The sequence below is a fragment of the Lagenorhynchus albirostris genome, chromosome 2 (assembly GCF_949774975.1).
Source record: "Lagenorhynchus albirostris chromosome 2, mLagAlb1.1, whole genome shotgun sequence".
NCBI classification, from domain to species: Eukaryota; Metazoa; Chordata; class Mammalia; order Artiodactyla; family Delphinidae; genus Lagenorhynchus; species Lagenorhynchus albirostris.
The window spans coordinates 73,357,763-73,381,508 of record NC_083096.1 but is presented as its reverse complement, the minus strand read 5'-3'; the positions used below and the strand labels follow the sequence as shown (position 1 = coordinate 73,381,508).

General features: G+C 45.2%; 1 long non-coding RNA gene across 1 annotated transcript; it reads left to right on the top strand.

Annotated features, from left to right (window-relative positions):
- The first annotated feature begins 2 nt into the window (after positions 1 to 2).
- On the top strand, positions 3 to 23,746 carry LOC132512164 (uncharacterized). Its single transcript, XR_009537906.1, has 6 exons — positions 3 to 135; positions 4,661 to 4,783; positions 10,376 to 10,427; positions 12,238 to 12,334; positions 17,463 to 17,642; positions 22,440 to 23,746. It is a non-coding gene; the product is annotated as an uncharacterized LOC132512164 (long non-coding RNA).

Sequence of the window (23,746 nt, the reverse complement as noted above, 5' to 3'; positions counted from 1 at the left end):
GGCCGCTCCCGGCCGCGTGCAGCGCGAACCTCCGCGCAAGCGCCAAGGCTGGGGCAGTTGGCCGACATGCCACTGCGCATGTGTACCAACTACAAGGGTTGGTGCTGGGGTTGAGGCTTTCGATTAACACCGCAGGTGAGGTCCTTAAACTCTTGCGTCTCAGCCCCTCTCGGGTTCCGAAGGTCAAGAAAAGCGTAACAGTTTCCACGCTTTAGTTCCAGCCTTAGCAACCGGGAGGGATGGAGGGGCGGGGCTTAAACCGGTGGTTGAGGGAAGACCCGGCCCGTGTGATGCGGGGTGAAATGGGAGTTGTAGTCCGATCGGACTGGGCTGGGCGGTTAACTATTCTTCCGGGCACGCTGGGAATTGTGGTTTATTGTCTCTGACTCGTTGCTGTGCGTGGACCTTCACCTTCTTAGGTAAATGTGTTCTGCTGAGGCTGTGAACGGTACCTGAGGGTGATGGCTTACTTTTTCCCCGAGTTATCCTATCTAAAACACTTTTTCAAGTGTTCCCTGTAGTGCTCTAAGAATTTTTTTCTCCACGCCCATTCCCTCCTCTGCCCTCCTCATCTCCTCAGCTACCGGTGCGTTAGAGATGTTGGGAAGCCAGAGTTTTTAAATTACCTTACAAGACAGGAAAAGGACGGATATTACAGAAATTAAAACGAGGAGAGAACACAGAATATTTGCCCGTTCATAGGAGATTCTTAAGGTTTGGGCATGGTTACAGTACTATTTTGTCCGGGAAAAAAGGCTGCAGTGCTACTAGAAGCAGCTGTTTTCCAAACTAATGAAGGGGCTGTGAGACCAAGATCAATTCAAGAACAATTACTTATATTTGGCCATGAGATAGAACAGTACACCCTTTCACATTTTTTCCTCCCCAAATTGGAACAGCCTGAGCTCTGCTGGGGAGAACTTATGAAGTTGTTAATAGTAAAATAATAGCATGGGTTGTCGGTGGTCATATGATTCTTTCCCAGGCACCACACTTCAGATGGAGCAGCATTCTAGTCATCCTACTAACAGAAGAAGTGTGTCAGAGGCCCTGCTTCCTCTCCCTTAAAACCAGATCTCCTTGGGCTTCCCTGGTGGCGAAGTGGTTGAGAGTCCGCCTGCGGATGCAGGGGACACGGGTTCGTGCCCTGGTCCGGGAGGATCCCACATGCCGCGGAGCGGCTGGGCCCATGAGCCATGGCTGCTGAGCCTGCGCGTCCGGAGCACAGGCTCCGCAACGGGAGAGGCCACAACAGTGAGAGGCCTGTGTACCACAAAAAAAACAAAAACAAAAAATAAAACAAAAAAAACCAGACCTCCTTAATTGCTCAGCTTGTGGGAAAATGAAGCTAGTTGTATGTATGTTTTTTCCTATTACTTATTTAATTGGAAAGTATTTGTATTTGTTCTGCATTTCCCACTAAATGGAAACATTCCTGTATTCCCAGTGGCTAGAACTGGATCTGTTAAATAATAGATGCTCAATAATTTTTTAATATATTTTAATAAATTTTTAAATTTATTTTTGGCTACTTTGGGTTTTAATTGCTGTGGACAGGCTTTCTCTAGTTGGTGGTGAGCGGCGGCTGCTCTTCGTTGCCCTGTGTGGTCTTCTCATTGCGGTGGCTTCTCTTGTTGCAGAGCATGGCCTCTAGGCGTGCGGGCTTCAGTAGTTGTGGCTCACGGGCTCTAGAGCACAGGCTCAGTAGTTGTGGCGCACAGGCTTAGCTGCTCTGCAGCATGTGGGATCTTCCCAGACCAGGGCTTGAACCTGTGTCCCCTGCATTGGCAGGCAGATTCTTAACCACTGTGCCAACAGGAAAGTCCCAGATGCTCAATAATTGTATGTTGAATGAATATATTAATTATTCCTTTGTATCTCCTCTTAATACTTAGAACAGAAGACATATTGTTGGCTAGAGTGAACAGATACTCAGACTGAGTGGGACAGTCCCACTTGGTGGCCAGGGAAGTGCCTGAGACCATCTGACTCCAGAGCCTATTCACTTAACTGTTAGGTGGGGTAGATTACTCTATCTGAGAGGCTTGCTCTCTCATAACTTGAACATAAATGAACTAGCTCTTCTCACAGATTATATTGTGCAGTGGTAAGGAGCCTGACTGGAGTCTATAGGCCTGGATTTGATTCCGCCATTGGCACATACTCATTGTGGAATCTTGAGCAAATTTCCTAACTTAAGTTTTCTCAAAAAAAATGCAGATAAAGCTACCTACTTCATAGGGCCATTATGAGAAATGTATAAGATAATGTATGTAAATCACTTTTTATTATTTTCTCTGTTCTGCTTCCTTTTGCTGCTCCCCAATCTCATCCTCTGTTTTACATTGTCCAGTCAGAAATATGGTTCCTTTAGTATGGACTGTGTGTAACATACTCATCAAACCTTAGAATTCAGTAGAAAATGCATCCTCATACACCTAGGAAGGGCCCAAATTAGAAGTGCATTTGCATGGAAGTTCACAAATTTTTCAAATGGTGAGAAGAATCTTGAGGCCTGAGTTTCACCTTCTAGCTCCTTACCATGCTGAATGAGCCATCAAATGTGGTGATGACTCTAGAGCAGGAGTGAGGAGAAGATGGAAGACCTACGGTAGGGCTCAGAAAAATCCACAAACCCAGGGCAAAACATGGATTTCCCTCACCAAGAGTAACTGATGGTGCTTGATCACTTAATGACTGTCTAAACGGCAATACTGTCAGTTCCATGAGAATAGCAACCATGTCTGTTTAGCTCACTGTGGTATCTTCAGTGGCTGATACATTGCAAGCACTTAACTGTCTCTTACATGTATGAGTGAATGAATTCAATTTTTTAATCCTTTTTTGATGTCATTATGATAGTGAATAATGGATTCCCCACTGTCTCAACCCTTTTAATTCTTTCATAGAACCAGCTGTTCTGCCTTTCCATCCATTGCTCCTCTGTCTACTTTGCCACTTCCTTTTCATCTTCCGAACTCCCGAGGAGCAGTTCCCCAAAGGTCCAGTTTTCTCTCACAGTCTTTGACCTTGAAGAGCTAATGTATTTTTGCAGTTCCTTCATCACCTCTTTGTGACTGGCCTGGCAGTTTGACCTTTCACCTGAGCTCAGTGCCTTCTCTCTGGCAGTTTTTCTAGGCATTTCTATTTGGACTGTCTTGTCTCACCTCAGATCCAATATGTCCAAAATGTGATTTATGTTAATATGACATTACCCCAACTCAGATTCCCTTGAGTGAGAAAGGAAATTCAGAGGCTTGTGCAATTGGGAGGTTGCTGAGGTAGTCAGAGAGTAGGAAGAAGAGCTACCAGTACCACAGGGACTGGAACTGGGGATTCAGTGCCTGTAGCTATCTGCCCATCTTTCCATCTTTCTCCTGCACTCTCTCTTCTCTCTAGTCTCTTGCTTGTATCTGCTTCTCATAGCATGCTAGCCAAATTCAGTAGCTTTCATTGACCCCAAATACATCTTCCCAGCATAGCAAATCAGAGGAAAGCAAGCTTTGACACAGAATCTATATATCAATGCCAAGGAATGACTGGCCCAGTTTGCCTCATGTGCTTACCCCTTCAATCAGTCACACTTGCCAAGGGGGATAGGATACCATGATTGCCCTGTATTGGGTCACATGCCTATTCCCGTTGGAATATGGAGAGGGGTCTGATGTATGTATGACCTGGAATCTGGGGAAAGAGTAGTTTCCCAGAGCAAGGGTTGCCCAGTAGACAGAAATGACATATGTCTCCTATAGGACTCATGATTTTCTCCCTACAAATCAAATATTCCTTCTAACGTAACTATTTTTGCCAAAGGTAATCTGTTTTCCCCTTTGAGAACTTCCATGTCCAACCCATTTTAATCCCAGTGGATTAATTAAAGTAGAAATTTTATCATATTTTCTAATCCTAAAAGGCTCAGTGACTCTGAGAAAGTCTCAGATTTGCTATTGGAAAGGGTCTTCCATGACCCATCCTGCTTTCCCACTCTCCACCCTCTAATTCTGGCCACTTTCTTAGGGCTTCTCATCCTTCTGGCCATATTCTTGCTTCCTTGCCTTTGCTCATGCCATCTTTTTTTTTCTCCCACTTGAAATATCTTTTCCACTTATCCAAAGCTTCCTGTTTTCAAGGTCCAATAAATATCCTCCACCTGCCTGGAGTCTTCTCTGACTGTTGTACTCATATTAATATCTTACCCCATTTCAAAAACATTCATTTTTACATTTAATCACATCTTAGTGTAACTAAAAGATAAAAGGACTTACTTTCACCCAAGACTGTCAGACTCATTGTTTATGTCCTGTGTTTTTATATCACCATTTCACCAGTGTCTGATTCGTCTCCCTAAGTAGGTATTAAACACCTAAGAAACCATGTCTTAGATGTCTTATGTATGCCCTAACATTTAGCACAGTAGTCAGCATGTAGCACAGATCAATAAGAACTTGCAGAATATAAGCAAATTAGATTTTAGCTTATCCCAACCCTGCTTGGTTTTCCTCAGTCCCACTATGGTTTCTCTTTTGTCTTATATAACTTTCTTTGAAGGTATTCAGGCCAAGGTCTCAGCACCTGAATTCATAGACCAGGCACAGGGATCTAATTAGGCTGTCCCTTGTCGGAATGAACTCTGACTTAGTTGCCTCTGATTTTGTTCCAGCCGAAGAGGAAGGTAATGCTGTGCCTCTTTGTCGAGCCAAACCCACCCCCAGCTTTATTAACCTTCAAGCAAGTTCCCCACCAGCCACTTGCCTGAAAATCCCGGCAACAAAGCTGTCCTCAGGTAAGGAAAGATGCAGGGTGGATTTCCCAAATGGACTCAGCAGGGGGAAAGGTTGTATGGAGGAGGTGGCTGGAGCTGGCTGAAAATTTTATTGCTTGCTAGTAATGTTAGTTGAAAAGTGGCCAGGGAAGGAAATAGTAACAGTTAGCTCAGTTTCTTTGCATTTCAGTTATTCATCCTCCCATGGCGACATCAGTGGGTATTTAGCATACCTGTGGGAAGCCACACAGCACACTAGACAGTCATGACTCCTGTTTCTGAGGACCTCAGAGTTTAACAAAGAAGTCAAGACCAATAAATACACAAACAATGGATAAATAACTACCAAGGTTAACTAAGAGCTGGATGTGTATAATGTAGTTGAAAACATTAGAAAAAGAATTGATTTCAGCAAGACTGGTGAAAGTTAGACAACAGGAAGAACTTCGGGTCACTGCTGATGACCTTACTATGTCAGGTAAGAAGAATGCTGAGGCATCCCCTGAGCTCTTGAAAGGGAAGTTAGGCCTCACTCTCAGACCATTTCATTCACTCATCAAATATTTGTTGAACACTTATGCGCCAGGTACTTACTCTTCTAGGTGCTGGGGACACAATAGTGAACAAATCAGACAAAAATCTGTGCCTTCCTGGAGCCTACATTCTAGAAGAGGGAATTAGCCAACAATTATGTAACTAATTATAAAATATGCCAAATAATCATAAGTACTAAGGGAAAAATAAAGCAAGAGAGTGGGTAAAAAGTTCCAGTGGATTGGTTTCAAATAGGGTAACCAGATAGGCTTCATGGAGAAGGTGACAGCTGAGCACAGCTGCATCTGGGTTGAGTTGTGCCCAGAAAGATTAGAGCAGTCATCTTATTAGAGCCCTTCCCACCTCAGTACAATTATAAAACCTCTCTTTTGTCTCCTTTGCACCTCCATTGCTCTTCCTTCAGGAATTGACCCACAAGCCCAAGGAATGCCTAGGACTCCTAGAATGTATGTATGCCAGTCTCCAGCTTGAGACCCAGCTTGCCCAGCAACGGATGGCTATTTTTGAAAATTTACAAGCATCCATGACACAACTGGCTCCTGGGAGAGAAAGCCAGAACTCTTCTCTCCCAACCTTATCTTGCAATCTGTTGTTAAATCACCTGCCCCAATTCAGTAAATGAATTGTGGAACAAAGTTATCGTGTATGTTTTCCCTACTCTCTTCCCAGTAAACCCTTGGTGGAATCTGGGCATATATATTCTACAAGTGGTTGGTTAGTTCACAAGTTCATAGTAGGTGCTCATTGAGTGCAAAGCACTATACAAGGCACTTGGGGATACATATTACAGAAGAGAGAGTTTTGGGGGATTTACTATCTAACAAGGCAGATAAGAAAAAGAATTCATTGTAAAATTTAGTGGTACTCTGAGGGGGAATGGAAGTTCAGAGATAGAGGTTAGTAGGATACTGGACCAATCGTGGAATCTTGCTGGAGGATGTGGTGCCACTTGATGAAGGAACTGCATTGGATGGCATGGACGGATGAAGTAAGGTAGTTCCATGTCAGTTGGGAAGCTTGGACAAAGACCTAGAGGTAGGAGAATAAGTCATCAAAAATTAGGATAAGAGGGTTTTTTATGCCCAGAATATAGGGTATGAGGCAGAATGTAGAGCAGCTGAGAACAGACAGAGCAGCTTTCCCTGGGGAATTATTCTGGTAACAACTGTTAGAAAACTGTCTGATTTTCATTCTTTTGTTTTTAAATTAATTTTATTTATTTATTTATTTTTGGCTGTGTTGGGTCTTTGTTGCTGCACGCGGGCTTTCTCTAGTTGCGGCGAACAGGGGCTACTCTTCGTTGTGGTGCACGGTCTTCTCATTGCAGTGGCTTCTCTTGTTGCGGAGCACGGGCTCTAGGCGTGTGGACTTTAGTAGTTGTGGCACGTGGGCTCAGTAGTTGTGGCTTGCGGGCTCTAGAGTGCAGGCTCAGTAGCTGTTGCACACGGGCTTAAGTGCTCAGCGGCATGTGGGATCTTCCTGGACCAGGGCTCAAACCCGTCTCCCCTGCATTGGCAGGCAGATTCTTAACCACTGCGCCACCAGGAAAGTCCCAGCTCTAATTTTATTTGAAGCACTAGAGAGCAATTGGAGGCTTTCAAATAGCAGCAAGGCACATATAATGGGCAAAACATTTTGGGGTGAAGGGAGAATGGAAGTGGAGAGGCCTGCACTAATTAATAATAGCAATCTGATACAATACTACCAGGGTCTGGATACAGGGTTTAGAAATAAAGACAGGCAATGGGTAAATCTGAGCTAAATTACAGAGAAGGACTAGTCTTGAGCTTGAAACACCAAGAGACTGCATCCTGAAATTTCTAAGTTGGGAAGTCAGTTTAGCTTTAATGAGGGTTCAAGTCCAGCCATAGGTTTTCAGTGTTTGAGAAGGGGACACCTGAGTTTGGCTTAGCCATTTGAGCTAAGGTTGAGGAATTGGGGTTGGGCATTGAAAAAATTCTGATTAAGCTATTATCCATGGAGAAAGAGAAAGAAATAATTTAAATAATTTTACAAAGATATTTGTGGATAAGTTTGGACCAAATTGTGGTGCATGGGCTTCTCATTGCAGTGGTTTCTCTTGTTGAGGAGCACAGGCTCTAGGCGCATGGGCTTCAGTAGTTGCAGCACGTGGACTCAGTAGTTGCAGCATGTGGGCTCTAGGGCGTGCAGGCTTCAGTAGTTGTGGCATGCAGGCTCAGTAGCTGTGGCTCACAGACCCTAGAGCACAGGCTCAGTAGTCATGGTGCATGGGCTTAGTTGTTCCATGGCATGTGGGATCTTCTTGGACCAGGGCTCGAACCTGTGTCCCCTGCATTGGCAGGCGGATTCTTAACCACTGCGCCACCAGGGGAGTCCCCAAAATGCAATTTTTGAATAAAGTCTGAATGGGGTCCCCTCTTCCCTTAGCCAGTGATCTCTCCATTCACACTTAAAATTTAAGAGTCATGCTGCCACTAGAATGGCTGTCATCAAGAAGACAAAAGACAACAGTTGCTGGTGAGGATGTGGTGACAAGGGAACCCTTATACCCTGTTGGTGGGAATGTAAATTGGTCCAGCCACTATGGAAAACAATATGGAGATTCCACAAAAAATTAAAAATATATCTGCCATGTGATCCAGCATTCTACTACTGGGTATATACCCAAAAGAAATGAAAACAGTATTTCGAAGAGATAAATGCACTTCCATGTTTATTGCAGTATTTGCAATAGCCAAGGTATGGAAACAACCTAAATGCCCATCAAAGGATGAATGGATAAAAACGATGTGGTATGTATACACAATGGAATATTTATTCAGCCATGAGAAAAGAGGATATCCTGCCATTTGTGACAAAATGGATAGACCTTGAGCACATTATGCTAAGTGAGATAAGTCAGATAGAGAAAGACAAGTACTGTATGATATCACTTATATGTGGAATCTAAAAAAGTCAAACAAAAAATAAAGTAAAGTAAAATGGTAGTTTTCAGGGGATGGGTGTGGGGGGATAAAAAAGTGATGTTGTCTAAGGGTACAAACTTGCAACAAATAGTAAATAAGCCATAGTGATCTTAATGCACCATATAATGAATTTAGACAACAATATTGTACTATAATTATGTAACGTGGTATCACTACAACAGCAATCATATTACAAAATATAAATATATCAAAATAACACATTGTACACCTTAAATATACACAATGTGATTTGTCAAATATATTCAATAAAAAAAGTTATAGTCACATTAATGAAAACAAATTTCATGTTCATGGATAGGAAGACTCAACCTTTTTTTTTTTTTTTTTGGCTGCACTGCCCAGCATGCGGGATCTTAATTCCACTGGACCGCCAGGGAAGTCCCAAGGGAAGACTCGATCTTGTTAAGATGTCAGTTCTTCCTGCCACTGCAATGAGAAGCCTGCGCACCGCAATGAAGAGTAGCTCCCTCTCGCTGCAACTAGAGAAAGCCCATGCGCAGCAACAAAGACCCAACACAGCCAAAAAGAAAAAGAAAAAAAGACAAATTGTACTGCCAGGGATAAAGAGGGACATTTCATAATGGTAGATAGGTTAGGATAAAATGTTATATTCAAGCAATGGAGTGCTACTTAGCAATAAAAAGGAACAAACTACTGATACATTCAACAACATGAATGAATCTCAAAAACATTACATTAAGTGATGGACATCTTGCAGAAAAGAGCACACATTGTACCATTCCATTTATTTGAAGCTCTAGAACACACAATATTAATATATGATGGAAAAAAAACTAAAAACAACAGTTGCCTCTGGGGATGGAGTGGGAATGAGAATTGACTGGGAACGGGCAGAGGGAACTTTCTGGTTGATGGCTCTATATTTTGCTATAGGGTTTGGGTTACACAGATGTATGCATTTGTCAAAACTCATCAAACGGTACACTTAAGATTTGTGCATTTCATCAGATATAAATTTTACCTTAAGAAGAACAAATATTGACCTCTAGTTAATGATATGCATACAGAAGGTTTAGGAGTGAAGTATACTGACGTCTGCAACTCACTCTGAAATGCATCAAAAAAAAAAAAAATAAATAGGGGCTTCCCTGGTGACACAGTGGTTGAGAGTCCGCCTGCCGATGCAGGGGACGCAGGTTCGTGCCCTGGTCCGGGAAGATCCCACATGCCGTGGAGCGGCTGGGCCCGTGAGCGGCTGGGCCCATGAGCCATGGCCGCTGAGCCTGCGTGTCCAGAGCCTGTGCTCCGCAACGGGAGAGGCCACAACAGTGAGAGGCCTGTGTACCACAAAAAAAAAAAAAAAAAAAAAATAGATGGAAGAATGGATAGATAGTTATGCAACAAATAGAATAAAATGTTATGGTTGAGTTTAGGTATTGGTAGTCCATGAGTTTTCACTGGAAAAAATTCAACTATTATGTATGTTTGAATATTTTCATAATAAAATGTTGAAAATAAGGGTCCTTATGTTTAGAGATACATACAGAAACATATACAGATGATGTCTGTGGTTTGCCTCAAAAGAACCTTGGTAGAGGGGCCTGGGTTGGGGTGTGGATGAAATAAAATTGATCATAGGTGGTTAATTGTCTTATCTGGGTGATAGGTACTTGAGACTCCAGGATAAATTCATCAATGGAATTGTTTTAAAAATGAGGTGTTTTACAGCATCGCTGCATTCTTCGTGATGAGATAATCCTAAAAATGATAACATTTGTTGTTCCTTTTTTCTTCATTTCTTCATTCATTCACTGGGTGCCTCTCATGTGGCAGGCACTGATCTTGGAGCTGGGGTTAGAGCAGTGGACAGAACAAAGTCTCCATCTCGTGGAGTTTTCATTTTAGTGCAGGGAGACTGACAGTAAGAAAACAAGTAAATACATAGTTATGTTGGATGACAGTAAGAACTATTAAAATATAGTGTAGTACATCATTCTGCAAATGGGGCCAGGGACTCCTGAGTGTTCCTAAAACCCTTTTAGGGGATCCTTGAGGTCAAGACAATTTTTGTAGGAAGTAATACTAAGACATTATTTGCCTTCATTCTCATTCTCTCATGCGTATACAGTGGGGTTTTCCAGAGGCTACATGGATGTGATATCACAACAGATTGGATACAGGTATGAGAATCCAGTTATTTTTCTATTAAGCCAGACATTAAAGAGATATGAAAAATGTAAATAGTGCTCTCGCTAATTTTGTTTTGGATAATATAGTTATTTTTATTAAAAATATTTGTTAACATGAGGTTGCTAATGTTTTTAAATGAATACATGAATATTTTAAAATGTTCTAATTTCTAACAAAGTAAATATAGAGAGATATAACCCATATAAACAAAAGCTGTTTGGGGTCCTCAATTTTTAAGAGTGTAAAGGGGTCCTGAAACCAAAATTGTGAAAACCCTTGGTATAGTGTAATGGAGGGAAGGGGGAGATTGTGGGAGGTAAGGGAAGCGTTACTGATAAAGTAGCATTTGAGCAGAGACCTGAAGGTAGAGAGGGAATGAGCCATATAGGAGTAGAACATTCCAGGCCAAGGGAACAGAAAGTGCAAAGGCCATGAGGCATGCCTGGAATTCTGGAAGAACAGACAGATATTTGCAATGGCATGACTGCAAGGAAGAGTTGGAAGGAGGTGAGATCAGAGAGGTGATGAGAATCCCAGATGATGTGTAGGGCATTGCAGGATATTTTAAGGACTTTGGCCTTTTTTATTTTTATTTATTTATTTTTGGCTGTGTTGGGTCTTCGTTGATGCACGCAGGCTTTCTCTAGTTGCAGCGAGCGGGGACTACTTTTCGTTGCCGTGCGCGGCCTTCTCATTGCGGTGGCTTCTCTTGTTGTGGAACACAGGTTCTAGGCACTCGGGCTTCAGTAGTTGTGGCACAAGGGCTTCAGTAGTTGTGGCACGTGGGCTCTAGAGCGCAGGCTCAGTAGTTGTGGCGCATGGGCTTAGTTGCTCCGCGGCATGTGGGATCTTCCCAGACCAGGAAGATGAACCTGTGTCCCCTGCATTGGCAGGCAGATTCTTATCTACTGCGCCACCAGGGAAGCCCAGGACTTTGGCTTTTACTCTGAGTGAAATGGGAAACCATTGGAGGATTGTGAAGAGTCATGTGATCAGAAATACATTTATTTTGACAGGATGACTCTAGCTCCTGTGTTGAGAATAGATTGTGTAGAGGCAAGGGAGGAGGAGGAGGTTATTTTAATAATCCGAGCAAGAGGTGAAGGCAGCTTGGACCAGGGTCGTAGCTACGGAAGTAGTGAAAAACGTTTAGAGTCTGAATATATTTTGAAGGTATAGGTCTCAGGATTTGGTGATGGATGGATATGATGTATGAGAGAAAGAGAAGTCAAGGATGATGCTAGATTTTTGACCTGAACAGCTGGAATGATAGAGTTGTCATTTATGAGATGGAGAAGCCTGGGGGAGGAATAGGAAGGGGTGGATGCAGAAGCAAGGTTCTGACTGTGTTAGATTTGTGATGCTTGTTATGTATTTAAGTGGAAATGTCCACCAGGCAGTTAGATACATGACTTAAATTCAGGGGGGAGGCTTGGGAGGAGATAAAAATTCCATAGACATCAGTATATTAATGATATTGAAAGCCACAAAACTGGAGGAGATCACCTAGAGAATGAAGAGGCAGAGAATAGAGCTCTGGGCACCACAAGGCTAAGAGTTCCATGAGAGGAAGAGCTACTCTCAGGCTCTGCTGTCCTTAGCTTTGACTGGAAAGGCTAAGGTAGTGTTAGATGAAAACATCTTCAAGAATGAAAGAACCAAATTACCCTTCTTTCACTGTTAGGAATGTAATTTGATTACTAGAAACAAAAGTTAGTTTAATTATTTTCCCAAATTTTCCACCAATATTTTCTTTCCCGTACTTCCTTGTCTCTGATTTTCCAATCTTTCTCCTTCCAGGCCCCTGATCAACCAAGCCATTCACCACTACCGTCCAGAACTCCATGTATACTCGACCTCAGGCCACTTCTGCCATACAAAGTAAACGACTGACTAGGTGTGATGCTCAAGGCTCTGGTCCAGGAAGGATCTCCCTCCATGGTGTCCTTTAGGGCCACCCCTGAGTAAGGCTGTGATACAGCAGCAGCCCATTTACAGCTAACCCCAGTGTATCATGTTGACCCATCTCTGGACCAGACTGGGTTTTTGTTTTAACTTTGATTTACAGAGAATTTAGAACATACACATAAGTAAATAGTATATGAACTCCCATCTATCCCTAACTCAGGCTTAACCATGGCCATTTCTGTCCCATTCATCTCCCCTCTCATGATATTTTAAACAAGTTGCACACATTACATAATTTCACTGTAAATATTTTAGTATGTATCACTAAAATATAAATGCTTTTGAAAAATGACATTATTATTGCACTTGAAAATAGCAATAATACCTTAATATCAAATATATAGGAAGTGTTCAAAATCAGACCTGAGTTTTTGTTCCTCTGTCAGTTGGTCTTGGAAAGTTTCCCATGAGGCCATAGATATAAGTTGAGGGAAAAGCACTGGCGCAAAGGACATAGACAGTCTGGACCACCAGTTGATGTAATTAGCATGGGTCTTTTGGCTCTGCTCAGGCCTAATCCCAAATATGCCATTTTCCCATTGTACAATGGATTGCTGCTGTGCCCCCCCAATCTTATGACTCAGTGGATCTGATAATACCCAGTCAAGATGAGTAGCTCTGGATGAATAGTCACTCGATGTCCCATAGTCAGTACTGGGTCTGTGCTCAAGCCCTATAGCCCATTTTTCAAATGATAACATTCTCTTTCACAGTAGGCAGAGTTTGGCCCCAAAACCCTGAGTCTGTGTTACAGCCCTCCTATTGGGGCTTTTTAGAGACTCTCTACAACGTTCTAATCCACTGTAGAGGCCTTTGGATTCATTGTGGGTTTTTTTGTGTCATGTGGCTTTAGTGGCAGGACAGCTTCAATCATAGCCTGGACATGCCATAGAGCTCATTCTTGCTTTGAACCCCACTCAAAACTGATAGCCCTTCAGGTCACCTAATAAATGGTTTGGAGCAATATTCCCATGTATGGGATATGTTGCCTCCAAAATCTAAAGAGTTCTGCCAGTTACCATTCTTCTTAGTGGTAGGGGACACAAAATGCAACTATTTGTCCTTCACTTTAGGGGAGATGTTCTGGCATACCTCAGATTATTGGATCCCTAAAAATTTCTTCAATGTTGCAGTGTTGGAGGACAGAGGGAATGAAAAGCACCCACCAAACTGAGAAGGCATCTTGAGACGGAAAAACGAGGCAGCTCTGTATAATCAGTGGATCAGTGGGTGGGATTGGAATCGAGCTGCTTTCCATACCACAGAGGGGCCATTGGGATAATTTTATAGTTAACCTAGGGTATGGGGGTATGTGCTTGGAAACAGGACGTACGTTCCTAAGTTAAGATTTGTGAATGGGTAACTAGTCTTGTGGGCACTGGGAATATGTCAGGGAAGGTTTTTCATCATTGTTTGGGGACTAACAGAGCATAGAGGCTACCTAGTCCGAATGATTATTAGGAAATATCTATTAACTACAAAGCCCTTGATGACAGAGAAGTGATTCACTGCACACTACAGTCCTGGGTAGGGTCAGCGAAAGGTCAGGAGAAACTGTAAGGGCCCAAGATGGCGTCAGTCACACTAACAGCCATACAGTCAGGAGCCTGAACCTTCTAGTCTTACTAAACTACTTACCACTTCATGATCATCAAGTCCAATTAGTAAATCATCAATATAGTGGACAGGCATATGTTGGGCAGCGCGTCAAGACAATTGATTTCCCTTCAGACTCTATTGGTTAGAGAACAGGAGAGTTAGCATGATCTTATGGTGAGACAGTGACTGTGTACTGCTGTCCTCATATAAAGGCAAATTGCTTTAAACCATCCTTACCAAGGAGGATAGAGAACACACTTGCCAGACCAATAGTCACATATCAATGCTAGAAGCTGGCCAGTAAATATACCACATTCAGTATGGCAGCTGTGATTGGGGCTACCATGTGGTTAAGTTTATGGTAACCCATTATCATCCACTCTGTTTGGCTTCTGCAGGGGCCAGACAAATGAATTGAATAGTATATGAACCCTTATGTATCCATCACTTTATCCCAACAAAACTACCATCCCTGTATCCTTTAAGTATTCGATGGTGGTGCTGATCTCTGCAAGGGGAGAGGGTTGCTTCTGCTGACCTGGAGTGTTCAGATGAAGCTGGAGGTTCAGCATTCTCAGGTTCATGCGCACAGATGTCTCATTCCAGGTCTTTGAGTCTTACTCTTTTCCTATCAGGGTCCTGACTTTGATATAGGAGACCTGTTGGTGCTGTGCATTCAGTCTCCTTTGCTGTTCTGCTACCCTCAGTTAGATCCCGTATCTGATTTTCTCACTGTCTGCCCTGCAACTTAGATGAGAGTCTCCTTAGACATTGCCAAAGAGGCTCTCTGACTTTCGTGGTATGCCTTGAGTTGTTAGTTAGTTGACCTGAGCCTATAATTTTCTTTTTTTTGAAGGCTTCCAAAGCAGCTAAAAGCCAGCCAATCCTTATAAATTACCATTGCCCCCATGCCATTAAAGGGTCATAGCTATCACAAATGCCAGCACTTCACCTTTTACCACATCCCAGTCCACCACAGGTGAGAATCTTAGTTATTTGATGCTGTCATACACCAGGAATTACCAGCAGTGGAATCCTTTTTGCCATCTGACTAAAAAGTGATCCAGCTCCAAAACCCATCCTGATAGTCTTCATTCTAGTCTGGAAGCAGTTGTTTTAGCCAGTTTCTCCCCAAAGCAAAGCCTGAGTCAAGTGTTTTTCATGCAGGTAGTTTATTTGGGAATGAGATCCAGAGAGAAGGTATGCAGAACAAGCAGAGTGGACAGGGAAGAAGGGAAAGATGATATAAAGACGCATCATTCGGTTGGCCACCACTACAGGTGACTCATGCTCAGTCCCACAGGACCTTTTGAGGAGCCTCATGAAATGGATCTCAGAACCATTTCTGAGAAATGAAATGAAATGAAAAGAGGTAATGAAAAGGGGAAATGTATCTATTGGCTCCTGACCCCTGCTGATCAAGAGTGCCCCACTCTTGTTAACTCCCTGTCTTAATCAGTCTAGGATGCTATAACAAAGTACCATAATGGTGATCATTTTGTAATGTATAAAGATACCGAGGGAATTCCCTGGCAGTCCAGTGGTTAGGACTCCATGCTCTCAGTGCCGAGGGCCTGGGTTCCATCCGTGGTCAGGGAACTAAGATCCCGCAAGTCACACAGCATGGTCAAAAAATCAAAACAAGACAAAATAAAATAAAATACAAATCGAATCACTATGTTGTACACCTGAAACTAATATAATATTGTAAGTCAGTTATACTTCAATAAACAAACAAAAAACAGAAAAACAAAGTACCGTATACTGAGTGGCTTATAAAAAACAAATTTAATCTCATAGTTCTGGAGGCTGGAAGTCTAAGATCAGGGTGCCAGCCTGGTCGAGTTCTGGTGAGGGTCCTCTTCCAACTTCTTGTATCCTCACATGGTGAAAAGAGGGTGAGAGAGCTCTCTGGGGTCCCTTTTTTTTTTTTTTTTTTTTCTTTTGCAGTACGCGAGCCTCTCACTGTTGTGGCCTCTCCCGTTGCGGAGCACAGGCTCCGGACGCGCTCCGCGGCATGTGGGATCTTCTCGGACCGGGGCACGAACCCGTGTCCCCTGCATCGGCAGGCGGACTCCTAACCACTGCGCCATCGGGGAAGCCCTCTGGGCTCCCTTTTTAAGAGAACTAATCCCGTTCACGGGGGCTCCACCCTCATGACCTAATCAACTCCCAATGTACCACCTCCTAATACCATCACATTGAGGGGGTAGAGTTTGGAGTTTCAGTTTCAACTTAGAGTTTCAGTTTCAGTTTAGAATTTTGGGAGGCTACATTCAGTCCCTAGCACCCCCATGCTTCCAGTTTACACATGCATAAGTCTTTGTAGGTTCTTGCAAAGAAGCCCCAGGGCAATAAATGGGAGGGGTGGCACAGATTCCAAGGAGAGACACTGACAGGTTGTACCTGCACTTAGCTGGTTGAAGCTTGTATGAAACTGTCACCGCAGCATTAGCTGGAGCAAGAGGTAGGGTCCAGAGAATTTACAGAATAGTTGCCTGTTATAACACGTGATAGTGCCTTTGGGACATCCTCATGACAGTGTCTCAGAGGGAATTGCAGGGAGGGGTATGGGAGAAGGAAGATGGCTGGTGTGCCTGAGCGGCATTCCCCCAGTGTCCTTCTCCTCCTGGCTTTCCCCTCAATGGGGCTGAGATTTCACTAACTACTGTTCTTCTTCCTTCTTACCTGACTGTGTATCCTAGAGATACTAGATTTTGCCATTACTTCCTCTCCAGGGCTTGATTCCTTTTTGGGTTCTGGGGCCTTTCTAATTGCTCTGAGGCCAAGAGAAAGGCCCGGAGAAAAATCTCTGAGGGGAGCCTGGGTCCCTCCTTCTCTTCTACACTGGGGCAGAGGGGGTGGGGTGGAATTGTCGGATGGAAACCCTGGGATCCTCACAGCCTTCTAGTCTCATCCAGAACCTCCAGCGCAGAGTGCTAAACTACCTCCCTGCAAATAAGCCCTCTGCTGTGGGCTTCCTCTGACACAGGGTTTTGGTTTTCCCTTCCCTTTACCACTGACACTTTGGCATTTTTCCACTGAATGAACAGTGGTGCCCGGACTGACATCTTCTGCTCAAGCCTGCTTTGCCACCACTTTCTTCTCTGGGTGAGCTGGGCCAACTCTTGCCTGGCAGGTCCTTCCCTCTGTGTACTGACACTGACTCCTGGGGATGGGATGAAAGCCAAGTGGATGGCAGGGTCCCATAAGTGAAGACCTCATAAAGCAGGCAGTAGGGTCCTCAGGACTCAAGTAGTCGATTTTCTGAGACAGGAGGTGATGGGTGCATCTGATTCAAGGACTACTGTTTGCTGCCAAGCTGAACACTTACTGAAAAAGTCTGAAGATGGGTAGTTTTTGTTTTGGATTTTTCAGGAAGTGAGACACTAACAAAGAAGTGAAACCATTCTGTGATCTCAGGTTTGACTGGTTTGACTGGTTTGCTCTCTAAGCAGGTTAAACCATGAACGCACATCCTTGGTGAAGAGGGTAAGCCATTATCGACCTTTGTTTCCCTGAGGTTCTGAGACTCTTAGAGCTAGAAAAGGCCTGAAAGTTCGTCGTTGTGCATCAGAATCACCCAGAGGGCTTGTTCCATGCAGACTGCTGGCCCCGCTCCTGGAGTTTCTGATTCGGTAGGTCTGGGGCAGATCCTGAGAGCTCTCCTTTCTTTCTTTTATTTATTTATTTATTTAATTTTGGCTGCATTGGGTCTTTGTTGCCATGCGCGGGCTTCCTCTAGTTGCAGCGAGCAGGGGCTACTCCTCGTTGCGGTGCATGGGCTTATCACTGTGGTGGCTTCTCTTGCTGTGGAGCACGGCCTCTAGGCGCCCGGGCTTCAGTAGTCATGGCACGTGGGCTCAGTAGTTGTGACGCACGGGCTTAGCTGCTCCGCGGCATGTGGGATCTTCCTGGACCAGGGATCAAACCCGTGTCCCCTGCATTGGCAGGCAGTTTCTTAACCCCTGCGCCACCAGGGAATTCCCAGCCTCTCCCTTCTAACGAGCTCCCCGGTGGCAGGGGGCTGATGTGCTGGTCTAGATCAGTGATCCTCACCTCTGGCTACTCATTGAAATTGTCTGGAGAGCTTTAAAAGAAAAATACTGGTGCTGAGACTCCACCCAAACCTATTAAATCAAAGTCTCTGGGGGAGCAAGCACTGGTATTTTTTCAGAGTTTCTTCCCCAACCCAAATGATTCAGAGGGACACTGATCCAGTGTCTCCACCAGGCCAGCATGGTTCACTTGAGGGAGTGGGTGCTGCCATACGGGGTCTCTCACAATCATCTGCTGAACCTTTTCAACTTTCCCGCAGTGGCTCTGGTGAGTGTGCTTTAGGCCCCCTACCCCTCTGTGTCTATGATTCTCCTGCCAGGAATTACCCAGCTACCTGCCCAGCTGCAGGAAGCCCAGTCTCCTCCCAGGGCAGCAGGTCTGGGTGCTAGAAGGCTCTTGTACCTAAACCTGGGTCTGACTCCTACAGCTTTCTCCAAGCTCTTAGTAAGCCAATTCCGTGGTGAAGACAGGAACCAATAGTGCCATCCCCAGCCCCTGCAATCTCAGACCTCCATTGCCCAGATAAAGCAGCCCCAGTTCCTGTAACATCCTCCTGTGGTTTTCATCTGAACCTGCTTCTCTGTTTATTGCTCATCTCAGATGTGGCAGTTCTAACTGAATCCAGAACTTCAGGTGTGTCCAGAGCTTGGAAAAATGAAGATCGGAAGGGGAGATTCAGAACCCTGGAGGAGTTCTCTGGGAGCATTTCCCCAAGACACTCCTCCACCCCACTGGCCCAGCTTCTCCCTTCCTGAACCCAGGATCTTCTGGGTTTTTTCATCTGATATTTGCAAACCACTTGACAGGAGTTTGATGCCGTCAGACCACCAGTTTCAAGGAGTGACACATTTTATTATTATTATTATTCTTTGGCCACGTGGCGTGGCTTTCGGGATCTTAGTTTCCCAACCTGGGATTGAACCGGACCACGGCAGTGAAAGCGCTGAGTCCTAACCGCTGGACCACCAGGGAACTCCCAGTAGTGACACATTTTAAAACAATACAGTTAAAAAGAACTTTAGTAAGTTTCACATTAGTGAAGAATCAGGGGTTTTTTGTTCCTGTTCTTGACAGCTTTTCCCGTTGCTGTGTGACCAACGCATAGAATAGTGCCCGGCACATAGCTGGCTCTCAGTAGCCATTTGCTGCATATTTAAATGGCTAATAAAATGAAATACTTAAATAGATAAATATTTATTGAATGAGTAAGTGGGAAGGATAATATTGTTTACAAACTGATCTGGCTAAGAAGATAGGACAGTGAAGGGCACACTGAGAGCCAGCCAGGGAGCCTAGCCCAGCCAACAGGGCGGGGTCCCCCTCTTTCCTGTCCACCATCGCTGCCCACGCCCACGGAGATGGAGGGGTGTGGCCTGCCCCCTCCATGGGAGCTAACCTGCTACTGGCTTGAGCTGTGAGTGCTGGAGCTGCAAGCCTAGGGTGAAGGTGTTGTTGGCAGAGGAAGGTGGGGACTGGTGTGATGACTTAGCTCCATTGCCAGCTGACCAGCTGTCTCAGGGTGGAGGGCCTGGCAGAGGAAGCAGTAGGAAAGGGCGGGCCCTCGAGGATGGAGATCTGGAAAGGACTCCCAGCGGCGGGAAAGGACTCACCCTGGTGGAGTCAAAGTCCTGTCTCCTTTCAGCCCAACATTTCAGTCAGCAATTGGGTGTGGGGACCATGCCATGCCCAGTAGAGGGGTTGCCCTCAAGGTGGCCCAGTCCAGAGAAGGGGTGGAGGTATAAATCCCAATGGGGCATCCAGCACTCTAATTTGGGGAGCACACAACAAGGAGCCCAAAGGCAGGGAATCATACTTGAGGTGGGCCTCGAAGGTGAAGTCCTGTTTTAGTTGAAGAAGGGGCACGCGGGTAAGAGCCTGAACTAATTACCCGCCAGCACTAAAGTGCAGAGTCTGGAAAGTGAATCTCTCAGCCTGGAGGGAGAAACAGGCTGCATTTGGGAGGGGTCTTCTCGGCTCCCTGCTGGAGATGGGCCCGCCATCAGTGGCTCAGGTCAAAAACCTGGGTACCATCCTTGACTCGTACATTAGTCAGCTCAGGTTGCCATAACAAAACACCATAGACTGGGAGTTTCAACAACAGAGCTTTATTTTCTTACAGTTCTGGAAGCTGGAAGTCTGAGATCAGGGTGCCAGCATGATCTGTTTCTGGTGAGAGCCCTCTTCCTGACTTGCAATCAGCCACCTTCTTTCTGTTGACCTCACTTGGCAGAGAGGGCGAGAGTGAAAGCGAGAGCAAAAGAGGTGGGGGGAGCTCTCTGGTGTCTCTTCTTATAAGGGCACTGATCCCATCATGAGAGGGCCACTCTCATGACCTCATCTAAACCGAATTATCTTCCAAAGACCCCATCTCCAAATACAATCACTCTGGGGGTTAGCACTTTGACGTATGACTTTAAGGGCACACAATTCGGTCCATAGCAACTCCTTTCTCTCTCCCCTCATATCCAGTCCTTCGGTAAACCTTGTCAGTTCTACCTTCCAAATATTGGGCTGACCAAAAAGTTCGGGTTTTTCGTAAGACGTCAAGGAAAAACCCGAACGAACTTCTTTTGGGCCAACCCAGTACGTCCAGAATCTGACTGCTTTCTGCACTGTTACTGCTACCGTCGGCTCTTGCCTGGGTTGCAGCAGTGGCGTCTGGACTGGTTACTTGCTCCCCAGACAGCCAGAGGGATCCTTTAAAATAATACATCAGGTCATATTATTTCTCTGCTCTTGACCCTTCAAATTGCTCCCCGTTATCCTCACGGTAAGGTCCAAACTCCTCACCAGGGCCTTGAGCCATCCCCCGCTACCCCTCCTGCACTGCCCCATGGCTCACTGAGCTCTTGTCACACTCCTTGCTGTTCCACCTCAGGGGCAGTGCATCTGCTGTTCCCTTGGCCTATCAGTCTGTAAGATCCCCTCTCACTTCCTTCCATCCCTCCTGAGGCCTTCCCTAGCAATCCAGTCTAGCAGCACCCCTGTCACTCTATCCTCTAGCCCAGCTTTGTTTTCTTCAACAAACCTCTCGTGATATCTTATGTATCTATTTGTGTGTGTTTATTGTGCGTCTCCCCCACTAGAACAGCAGCTCCATGAGGGCAAGGACGATGCCTGCTTGTTCACTGCCAGGTCCTCAGGGTTGAAAGCAGGGCCTGCTTGACCTTGCAACGCATGGCTCAATAAATAGCTACGAAATGAACGACTGAATGGTCATGACCTTGCTTAACAGCATTGAGAGACTCAGATCCCACATTCTCCTCTGTGTCTCAGGAGCTTGGTACGCTGGTGGGGCTGCAGGAGGGAGATCAGAGCAGACAGCCCACGTCCCTAGATGTGCCCCAGGGAGGCTGAGTCTGATCACAGCCCAGTCTGATCGCTCTTCTGCAGCTCCTGTCAAACCTTATGGAACCATCTTACCACCTCCATCCCGGCTGCTTCAGGCCCGGGGCAGAGAAGATGTGCTTCCAACCTTTACAATTGTCCTGTCCTGGGTTGTATGTAAAGAATATTTCTATCCAACTGCTCCCTTTCCAGAGAAGAGAGGTGTTCATCACAAAGTGTCACTCACTTTTGGGGAGGGGAGGATGGGACTGGCCTAGGAGAGCAAGGGTCCAACACCAGGATGCCTGAACAACAGCTCCTGGCAGAGGGAGACGTAGTAGGGCTTGAGCCGGCTTTCCTGGCTTGTCCAGGGCGGAGTGTGGTTTTGGTTGGTTTGGTGGCAGCAGCAGAATCCTTAGGAGAACTGAGGAAGGGAAGCTGGGGTGGGGATGTGGCTTCTCATCTCCCCGCTCCCTTTAACTGCTGTCACCTCCGCCTGACCCATTTCTAGATGCAATTCCACTGCACCCTAGATTCCCTCCCAGCTTTTCTCTCTCTCTCTCTCTCTCTTTTTTTTTTTTTTTGCCTGTGCCACATGGATTGTGGGATCTTAGTTCCCCGACCAGGGATGGAACCCTGGCCCTCGCAGTGAGGGCTGAGTCCTAATCACTGGACAGCCAGGGAGGTCCCCCCTGGCTCTTCTCTTAAGTGGCTCCAGTCAGGCACTTGAGAGTTAACCGAACACAATTATATTTTGAAAACTAAGGACTGAGGGACTTCCCTGGCTGTGAGTGCTGACCAACAGTCACAACCATGGCTGTACTATTGAAGACGTACTACATGTCATGTGATTTGTGGACCTTAATCCTCACAACAACCCCTGTGGGGTTATTACTATTCTTATCTCCATGTAACAGATGAGGAAACTGAGGTTCAAGGCATGGTAAGCAACTTCTCCCAAATCTCTTTTGGACAGAGCTGGGACTCTGACCTCTGTCCCTCTCATTCTGAGGCCACACTCTCACCTTCTGCTCTTTGCTGTCTTTCAGAATTTTACTGTTCAGGAATTGATCACAGACCCCCCACAGGATCGCAAGAATTGCACCACTGAAGCAGAGCTGCTGTCAGGCCTTGGGAACTGAGACTACATCTCATCCATCTTGGCATCCTGAGAACAGAGCATGATTCTGCTCTGTTTGATGGTGATGGAACGTGGAAGGTATTCCTCCAGAATCTAGCCCGTAGCGTAGCACCTGGCACATAGCAGGAATGCAAACAAAATGTATTACATGAGTGGAAAACATTTTAATTTGATATCACTGCCTTCTGACAAACTTTTTTCCCAAGGTATTGTCATTTTCATTTTACAGATGAAGAAACACAAGTAATCTGATTTTGGCAATCTTTTACATGGAAGTTGTTTTGGTGAGCCTCTGGGGACAGAAAGCCATATTTGATTTTACCGTTGGCTGTATGTAAACACAACAATATTTTGTATGGTGCCACTGTGGCTGTGGTTTTTGGGGAAAAACGAGGTCTGGGATTTTCCACCCCCAGAAAATGGGTGCTGAGGAGTTCTCTAGTATAGTTTCTTTTTCTAGTTTCATACCAGACTGTTAGACAAAAAGGAATCCCCCTGTTCCACCTTACCTGTGAAATTAGGCCAGATCTCACGGTAAGCCTCACTTCCTCTGGGAAGCCTTCGCTGATCACCCCCAGCATGGGTTGGATCCCCATAGGACCTGTCTCCCCCACTATCACCTTGGCAATGCGATTGCCTGCTGATTCACTTGCATCCCCCCCAGATAGACCTCCCACCCACACCCAGGGATATATCTCGTTCCACTGTATCTCCAGCCCCTAGCACCGTGTCTGGCACACAGTAGGTGCTCAATATATGTTTGTTGAATGAATGAAGGCTCTGCCTTCTCCCAAATCTCCTCTATTCAAGAGTTGTTGTGTCACAGGGGCTGCTGGTCTGATGGCCCTTTCTGAATATGCTTGTCCTAGGCCCCAGACTCTGCCGGTCACTGCCTCCAGCCGATGACAGGAAAACACATCAAGTCTGTGTCTGCCCCCTCCATCCTTTCCTGTCCCCAGAGGCGCATGTGCCCATAGTATGTTGGAGTCAGCAACCCATTTGCCCTCTCTGCTCAGCCAATCAGAACAATAATAACCATATCTGTTGACTGCTTATGAAAATGCCAATGCTCTACATCAATTATTTGTAATCTTCATAACACTTCCACAAAGGGAATATTATTACTCCTATAGATAAGGAAACTGAGACTCAAAGAGAGCTCAACAATTTGCTGAGGTCACACAGCAAAGATGTATTGAATGAAGGAAGGAATGA